Source organism: Trachurus trachurus, assembly GCF_905171665.1.
Source record: "Trachurus trachurus genome assembly, chromosome: 7".
Classification (NCBI taxonomy): domain Eukaryota; kingdom Metazoa; phylum Chordata; class Actinopteri; order Carangiformes; family Carangidae; genus Trachurus; species Trachurus trachurus.
Window position 1 is genome coordinate 21024690 of NC_139901.1, and position 10093 is coordinate 21034782.

Below are 10093 nucleotides of genomic sequence, written 5' to 3' on the forward strand. Positions count from 1 at the left end.
AAAGCACCTGTGTGTATGTGTGTGGTCTAATTATTCAACTGCTCATATTAGCATAGCTATAGATATCAGGACTGGAGTGCAGCTGCACATGACAGAGGCACAAAGGAGGCAGATAGGAGGAGAAGTAAAAAGGTAGAGAGAGGACAGGGCCATCTGTAGAACAAAGCCTGCCTGGCCAGGAGCCGCATCAGGTCCTGCTGTAACCCCGGCAACGGAAAGAGGGATGAGGGAGAAAGGGTGAAGGGGGGAAAGAGGGAGGAACACGAGCTCATCTGTCTGTGGCACTCTGTTATTGTTTGAGCCCGATGATCATTCCCGCACCCAGGACGGAGCACAGACAAAAAGTAAACAAATACCGGGCATTCAGGTCATGCATAAAGGTGGAGCACCATGTGTGGATGCACAAACACAGAGACGAAAACATGCAAATTTGTACACAAGACACTTTTCTTTGTTTTCCCACCACAACTGACTTTGTCACTTACACGCATCTGCTTCTCAGGTTGAACTAGATCCTGTGAGGAAGTTTCTGGAGAGTTGCAGGTTACTTGAAATGTCATAAATATGGAGATATGGAGGCAGATCATATGTATGCATAATACATACAGTGCCATCTTAGCCTATCAGCTGCAGCCGTGAGAGAGAGAGAGAGGTTCTTTGCCGCTTTATACACCAATCCACCAGTTCCTTGTAGACACAGAATGAGGGCAACAACAGAAAAAAAACCCTCATTTGCAGCAGAAAATACAGCAAGGCTGGTGTTGATCTAACTCAGGACTCTAATGTATTATCCGTATTGAAGCTCTGGAGACCACGCAGGACTTTGATGAATTATAAAGCTTTGTAATTATCTATTAATTAGAGTGTTTATCTCTGTGTTCTGCCCTAGTTAGACCCTACTTAGAGACCAAATCTTTCTCAGACTGGAGAGTCACAATGAGTAAGAGCTACAACCACGAGAACAGCTGTTAAATAATTGCATTACACAACAGTTACTTCATGTGTCAGTCTGTAAATTATAAACCAGAGTGCGTATTCGTTCCCATGGTGGCAGATGATAGTAAAGAGCATGGGAAAAAACGTTAATCGAAGTCTCAGGATTAAAAAAAAAAAAAAAAATCCCACATATGAGAGTCCCGTCACATCATCTCCTCTCTCTGTGCACCCCCCACCTCTTCTCCACACCGACATTGCTCACACTTAATTCCTCACATCATCTTCTCTCCCTCCATGTCTCTCACCTCCACTCATCCCTTTCCACACCTCCTGATCTTTTCCCTTCTCATTTGCTCTGCCTAACTTTCTAACATGTCAGTCCTCTCCTTAGATGCAAAATACATGATCTCAGTTTAATACTCAGTCCTTTTTTCGTTCACACAGTGCATTCTGCATTGCTTCATTTTTACAGTTTTTCTCAATTGCTAAAACACTAAACCCTGTTGTCTGAACCAAATTCTCAGTTGCCTGAACCCACTGATTGAATCAGTCACTCTTTTGGCAAAACCATCAGCATTTTTCACCTGTTTAGACACATTTTACCAACACATTTTCATTGTGATGCACCTATGTTGCATAATGCTGAGCACAGGTGGCAAAAGTCAAACACAAGTTTGTTTGTTTGTCTTTGTACTGTACAAGTGCTACGTGTAAATGCACAAGATTTCTGGTTTTTGTACTTCTTTTTTTTTTTACTATGTACAAGTGCTAAATGCACAGGTTTTTTGTTTTGCAAGGGGAGAAGATGAGAGACGACAGGGTGAAGGAAGAAAGGATGAGGGAGGGATGAACTGGGAAGAAAAAAGAAGAAGGAAGGAAAAGGGGATGAAATGGATGTGGAGAGGGAAGGAGGAGGGTGAAAGAAAGGGAAGGAGAGAAGTGCTACAGTGTAAAGGCACAGGTTTTTTGTTTTGCAACATGCATTTAGACTACACTGAACGATAAACACACTACAGCTTCATGTCCTGAGCATTGTGTTTTCTATTTTTCTATGTAGTGTTTAGTGGCTGCTCAGTAGTGTTTTTAATTTTGATTGACTCGGGGCACGATTTGACAACATAGTTCAGTTTTGGGCACAGATTGAACTGTTTTGAGATGAAAGTTTGGTTTTGCAAGAAGAGTCTGACGTTTTGTGAATGTTTTTACATGATCAAATGCACATTCATTATTTCTGGATTTATTTGTTGATATTCTGTCTCTGTCTGTAACAATAAATCTACTCTAAAAACTATAGATGGCCCAGTTCTTTAGGGGGGAGCAATCAGCAGGGGATCAAATATTTGCACACTGTATTTTTAAATGTACATTTTACTTTTGAAATATACCATTCAACCTGTGTGTTTAGCTGTTTTTGTTGTTTAGCTGTTATTGTTGTTGTTCCTCTTTGGGCTGCTGTCTTTCTACTATGCTTTGCTCAGAAAAGCCAGTTGGTTCCAGTCAAATCAATGTTTGTTGGTTTTGTTTCAGATAAAAGTTAGATATTTTATATGCACTTTAGATGTGACAAGAATGAATATGTTTATAATTCGTAAAGTAGAAATGTTTTATCAATAATGCACATAATTCATACAGACCAAATAACAGATTGTGGTCAAAACTGAGGAGAGTATCATATCTCCTTAATGGAGCTACTGTACATTCAACTTACAGTATTTTTCCAAATCAATAAGTACAGACGTAACATGAAACACAAAACCATTTGCTAAACATCAGTGAGTCTGTCTACAGAAAGCTAGGATATACCACTGGTTCAGTTTCTCAATTATGTCACATGATCTTATGATGTCAGAAAAATTAATAAGCCGCTCACTTTGACTTCATCACTTTTCCTCCTCTTACCTCACTGCAACATGAAGACACCAACCTGTACTGTAACTGCGTAGTATATCTTTGGTCGACTTGAGCATTGCAAAAAATGTAAAAGTCTCTTAGTAATACGCTCCATGTGAGCTTGTGCTGATGTTTCTCTACTTTAACAACAGCACACACTGATGTACAGTCTCTAGATACTGTATGTTATCCTTCAACAAATTAAATAATTGCAGACTCAACAGAGTTTGTGCAGACACCATGACAATGAGTCAAGGATGCACAGAAACATGTGGCTACAGGGCCTTTTCGCAGCGGCTAGGGTGTACGTAACAGGCCTCTGGGCTAACTGCTAACTGTGCTAATATTCTCACTTGACAATGCAAGCATGCTGATGTCATCAAGTGCTGTTATTGCTCATGAATTTAGTACATTAGGATGTTAATAATCGAATCAGTACTGAACACACAGTACAGCTGAGGGTGGAGGGAATTTAATTAGGTTTGTAGATGAAAAGTCAAGGGATCACTAAAGTTGTTACAGTTCACCCAGAGGGGGGCATTCATGTTTGTTCCAAATTAAATAGCAAATTGTTGTTTAGCTTTGGAGATATTTCACTCAAAACTGAAAATGTCAACCTCAAGAGAAAAGGATTGGGGCCTTCGTACTCTTGGGACCATGAATCCCTGTACCAAATTTTGTTCCTGTCCATTCAGAAGATGTTTAGATATTTCACAGGATAAGTGCAAATTTTGACCGACTGGTTGCAGGTAATCAGTCACCTTGAGGTTCATCCTCTGGAGAACGTGAGGTTGCACTTGCACTTGTTTCAGATATGTCCCTCTGGATCACAGTGGTGGTAATTGATAGACCCTGATGGACTGACGCTGCCAACCACAGAGCCATTGCACTAGCTCGCGGTAGTATACATGCTTGATGGAAGATTTCAAGGAAGGACAGCTGTAGCTGTAGCCCACCCAACAGCCCCATTTCCATATTTCTAGTCTGTGGCTTTCTCCTGCTGTGTATTTTACAGATAGATGAAAAAGGGAGAAGAAAGGTGTTTGTGCCCCAGGATACGTGTGTGTGTGTCTGTGTGTCTGTGTGTGCGCGCGCTTGAGTGATGGTACCATGGGAGGTCCAATATCTTTTCAAAGACTGCCTGGACTCCACAGAGGCAGAAGCAATAAGTCATTACAGTAATAGAACTAAGCTGACACACACACAGTTAGTGGCTGGAGCTCCTTGGTGGCCTCTCTGGCCTCCATGCTCTCTCTCTCAAGCCATACATCCTTGGTAAGTGGGTCAGCCTGTCTTTGCCAACAGCAACTGTGTGAACATACACTTTCCTCCTGAAGTTTATTTTTTTCTTTTGCATATTTCTCCTCAGACAGCTCTTTTTATCCTTTCACATTAGTGCACATTTATACTTGTGTCATCTATTTTTACCATTGACATCCAGTGCCGCATTATCAGACCTCTGCAGTACACCGTGTGCACTCGGTAAATGTGCATGCATGTGTGTGCGTGCAGTAGCAATTGTTAATCTCCTTGAGTACAAGGTCACAGATTCGACATGACTATCATGCAAGTTCAGCAGTTATTTCCGATGCAAGTTTGCTTTCATTATCATATTTAAACACACACACAAGCCAAGTTAGCTTTTTGTTTCCCAATACTGTCATCTAAATAGTTTGACCAGGGTCCACCGTTATTATCATGTTTATGCAAATGAACAAAAACATTTGATGGCATTTGACTTTATCTTCATTTCCTTTAACTATTGGTATAGTCATGGTTGTTATTATATGATCAGCATTTTAAATAGGAAGGTGTAGCTACAGGTGAATGTTGGGTCACTACATTTGCATACACTTTTACTTACAGTACGATGGAAAATTAGATCAATGGTAATAGTCTTGCATTGAACATACTAGGTCTCTGAAGGGCAAATAATTGGTTTATTATGTATCTTTGTACGATATCTATGATGTCTACAACAAATAATAATAAGTCTGTTATTCTGGTTTTGCACACTTGATTGCAGCCGGAATTGTATACAGTATAAAGCACATAGTTAGAGGTGGCTCCTGCTTGTTTTTAACTATTATGCATAGGTCAATTCTGCTTAGAGACATCCCATGATGCACTGAGCTCCTCTCTTCTCCTCTCCCTTTCCATCGTATGCATTCACATCACATTATTGCATGCTACTATATTTGCACCTTCTCAATCTGGTAGTTTTGTTCTTTCTCATCCCTCTCCTCCTATGGCTGTCTGCAGGTATTTCCGCCTCTGCGGCTAGAGTATGGATCTGTGATGTCTGAATGTGACTGTCTTTCTTCCTCAAACCCAATGAGATGAGGTTGTGGCACCCACCATGAGCTGGGTTTTGTACAAGGTTACTGCCTTGTTTCTCCTTACCACTGTCAATGTTTGTCATGTCATATCATTTGAAATCTTATGTGTGTATTGTAAATGTATCGTCTAGACCTGCTTTATATGGAAAGGGCCCTGTTATGATTCGTCATTATATGAACAAAACCGACTTGACTTGCCGAGTCTCCTCTTTAAACCTTTAAAAGCTTGTCGGGCATGTAATATGTTTAAGATGATTTTTCATGTTTCTAGTAGCATAGTAATCCGAGTTAACGTTTGGTGAAGTTTTGAACCTTAACTTAGCTTATTTTGAGAGCTGCCTTTGCAGTTTTTTCTCTGAAAACCCTTGAGGATTATATCCGCTGGGCCTTGCAATAGCGAGCAGTGTGAATCCCCTCCTGCTGGTAGATGCTTGCTGCGAGGAAAGTTTCCTGTCTTCTACAGGAAGAAAATAACTTTACAAGATTCAGGATGGTGATTTTCCCAGCTGGTCCAGTGGTTCACTGTTTGACTAAATATCACCACAAAAGGTCAGAGGCATGTAGGTCTACTGCTTCCCTGCAGGAAAATATCACTGTACTCATTACAGGGACCACAGTGTTTCCCTACTCGACACATTTATCTTCAGGATTGGCGTGTATTAGTGGAAAGTCTTCCACCATTTCCTTCATCTTCCTGATGGTCTGATTGTTTTTGTAAGACTGGGCCCACTGAACAGGTCTATCTGCTTATGTTGTTGTTAACACTGTTAGCCTTGTAGCATGCATAAACAGTATCTAGATTACTAGATCATACAATGCATCAACCCTAATTATCACTCTTTTTGGATGTGAAATCCTGGTTTCCAATTACATGATGATGGAGTACCACCACAGTCTTTATAACTGGAAGAAAACACCTAAAGAAAATGGATAGCTGCTCTGTGACCATGGAGTCTATTTCCACTGCCGCAGATAGGCATGGGGGGTGAGGTTACTACAGTATATAGCTACTGTATGTGGGGTCCAACAACTAAGAGCCTGTTGTACTTGTGGGGAGCTTGTTGAGCTTCACTGGGATCAAAAGAATTGGTTCAAGAGTTCAGGTTAGAATTCGGTTTAGGTCGCTGAGGTATAAGGGTTGAAGTCAGGCATGTTGTGATGGCTGAGATTAAGGGTAAAGGTCGAGGGAATCCCTTATGTCAGTGACAGGTCCCCATAGAGATAGCTGCACGAAAGTGTGTGTGTGTGTGTGTGTGTGTGTGTGTGTGTGTGTGTGTGTGTGTGTGTGTGTGTGTGTGTGTGTGTGTGTGTGTGTGTGTGTGTGTGTGTGTGTGTGTGTGTGTGTGTGTGTGTGTGTGTGTGTGCGTGTGTGTGTGTGCGTGTGTGTGCGTGTGCGTGCGTGTGCGTGTGTGTGCGTGTGTGTGCGCATGCTGTCCACTATTGTTTTCCTCTTAATCATTCATCCACTACTCTTGTCCACAAGTCACTAATTCATCTCATCATCTTTCCATCTGTCTTCATCCCCCATCACTGACCTCTCCGAGAGGTGTTGCCTTGATAAATTATTCAGTTTTGGCATTTAGAAATCTCTGCCCTTATGCACAGGGAACACACATTGATCCACCATATGTGTTGGGATTACACCTTTGGTGTTTGTGGGTCAAATATGACTCCTGTTGGGAATGATTAGATTGGTTAAATGTACAATCTGATATATGTAACACTGTTCCTTGCATTAATTGCAAGCTGCCCACATGATGATGCCAAGCTTACAAAGGATGTAAACAATCCAAACAGCTCCTGATGCAAGTTTGTCTTTCCCAGAACAAGCCAATCTTGCCTCATGATTGTCAAATCAGATAATTCTTAAAGAATCTGAAAGGTCTGAAGTGACATAGTAGCACAGAAGATAGCATCCAATAAATTGTTTATGGGAGGTGGCTGCATCGTCGCAGTTGTATACCCCAGCAAGTATCAGCAGCGCCAAGCATAAAAATCAAATGTATTACTCTCCCTCTAGCTATTTCCAAACACTTCCTTCCATTCCAGGTTGGTCATGTCAATAATAATCTTTTCTATAGACTGCGGTATTAAAATCTCAAAGGCAGGTATTGTATATCTCTGCTATGTGAGACTGCAGACCTTCTGGGACCTGGGGTCATTTTGATTAGATTTTGTGACTGTTCCCAACACCTTGACTGTGAGAAAGAAGTGGTTCCCATAATGAAAACAATATAAAAGCATACAAAGTGACAGACCAAAGGGATTAGTCTGTGTGTGCGCGTGTGTGTGTGTGTGTGCGTGCGTGCGTGCGTGCGTGCGTGTGTGTGTGTGTGTGTGTGTGTGTCTGGTCAGGTGTGGTATGAGATATCGTGAGGAGTAAAGCCTGGTCTGTATATATACAGTATATTGCCATACAGCCTGGGGACACGAGATGTGCTATACTGTATGTGTGTGTCTGTGAGAGGGTGGTGAGGTGTCCATTGCAGGATGCCACTCTATGAGTGAATTAAATTCACTTTCTTGGCAAGTGCTCTATGTCATTTTTAAACACTATTATTTTTGTAAAGAACTTTGATTTGTCTGATGTTTGACAACATTTACTATTACTCATAGAAACACCACTTTGATTCGAACCAGGGTTAAATGTGTCTGTCACATAAATCCTGCCATCGGTATGTGCTACATTCTCACCTATGTGCTGGTTGTCATTATAGGTTTATATATAGGTAACATAAAATTTGCAGTCAGACATTACTATTTCATAGACTTGAAACAATTTACAGTAAATGTTTTAATGAGGCCATTTATAATTCATATGTGTGACATTGTTGCATGTGGATGTCAGCATGAAAAAATGAACAGCATCCAACAAACATTTACTAAATATGGAAAATATAAGAGACACTAATATTCCAGCAGCAAAACAGTCTTGGTTATGGCCATTACTGTAATAAGTATCAGACATGGTCACTGAGAACAAAATATGACAAAAACTGAATATTTCAATAGTAACTGATAAAATTGCCAGATGTGTTAATTTTATTGTGGCAGAAGAGAAAATTTGGACAGAATATAATAATCAGGCTCATGAGACAGTATAGTAGCACAAAACCAAGGACTGTTCATTGAATAAAAACACAGTAAAAGAAGCTCAGTCATTTAACAGCTTGCACAGCAGCCTGGTCAGTGTTCCTGGGAGCAGAAATAACATTTTAATTGATCGGACACACAGGATGCATGATGGGAAACATTTCAAGGATTCATTTCCACCTCACATAGTTGTCATACAACTTGTGTTTTATAGGAGAATCAGCTCATCTCTTATTCTGTGGACGTTCCACTAGTTTGTTCATCTTCAGCTGCTGCCTGTCAAGAGACTGCCTTTATACAGTATGTGCAGGTTCACCACCATAAAGCCCAGTGACTGTGAAACAATTCACAATTCACTGTCACTGCTTCATTTGTTCTGCAGTAAATGAATTAACAGATTACCAACCTGTCTTCTTTGAATACAAAAAAACATTAATTTTTCAATTTTCTTATCGCTGTTCTTTTCTAAAACTGTCTTTGTCGTTTGGTACATTGTGTGCCTGTGATTCTATGCTTGTTAATTAGACACACAAGCTTTTTGTGTCCTCTTGTGAGAGAGGACAATGTGATGAAAGAACCAACCCTGTTTCTCACAGCTTCCCATAAAAGACTGGTCATATGATTATCTCAAGCACACACACTCACACATACAGTAGAGATGCACAAGCACTGATGCATAGACATACATGTCTAATAGTGCAGTGACTTATCTCATCCTGCTATGAGAGTAAAGACACACATCTCCTGATGAACCAGTGCTACACCAACAACAACACATTACGTAAGCATTTCAGAAAATGTGTATCTTTTCAGAACTGGGCTCTTCTACAACACGAAAAAATTACTTTATTAAGCCGTCCAAGAACATAATGACACAATTTTAGTGAACAGCATCATTCAGAGATTACAAAGTCAGTCTATCTGTGCTCTTCACTCACCTCTGGTGGACCTGAGGCTCCTGTCCTGGGAACCTGGGCTATTTCCATCCAGACAATTAATTTGAGATGAGAAGAGAAGAGAAGAGAAGAGAAGAGAAGAGAAGAGAAGAGAAGAGAAGAGAAGAGAAGAGAAGAGAAGAGAAGAGAAGAGAAGAGAAGAGAAGAGAAGAGAAGAGAAGAGTGAAGTTATAGTGAACACATAGGTTTCTGTTCTGTCTTCCCATTCTCAACAGGGCAAAGGGCTAATAGCACTGAGACTGTAGAAGGCCTGAGCAACTGGAGGAATCAGAGCAAATAAAAACTGCTGCACAGCGACACACAGGAACTCACATAGACATACAAGCTGTAGGGACACGCACTACCCATTTTGACAGATGACTTCCTTGGGCATCTAGGGGACGTGAGACAGTGTGAATTGAATTTCAAAAAAAACAACACACACATACTCACACACACACACACACACACACACACACACACACACACACACACACACACACACACACACACACACACACACAAACACACACACAAACACACACACACACACACACACACACACACACACACACACACACACACACACACACACACACACACACACACACACACTAATGCACAGAAGTACAGACTCACCCTCACAGCCCATAAACAGAATGACATTGGCACAGTTAAAGTGCAATTACATTGCAGCTATGGTGCCCTCAGTCTCAATAAGATCTCGAGTCATTTTGTTCTCTATTGTGCCTCTCCATCCTTCCTCCATTTCTCACCCTTTGTCTCCTCCATCTTTCAATTTGCTCACCACCCATCCACACTCCTCCCATTCCAGGCTTAGTTGGATTTATCATGCGTGTGCATGCATATCTTTGTGTGCCCTTTCAGATGTGTGTGATT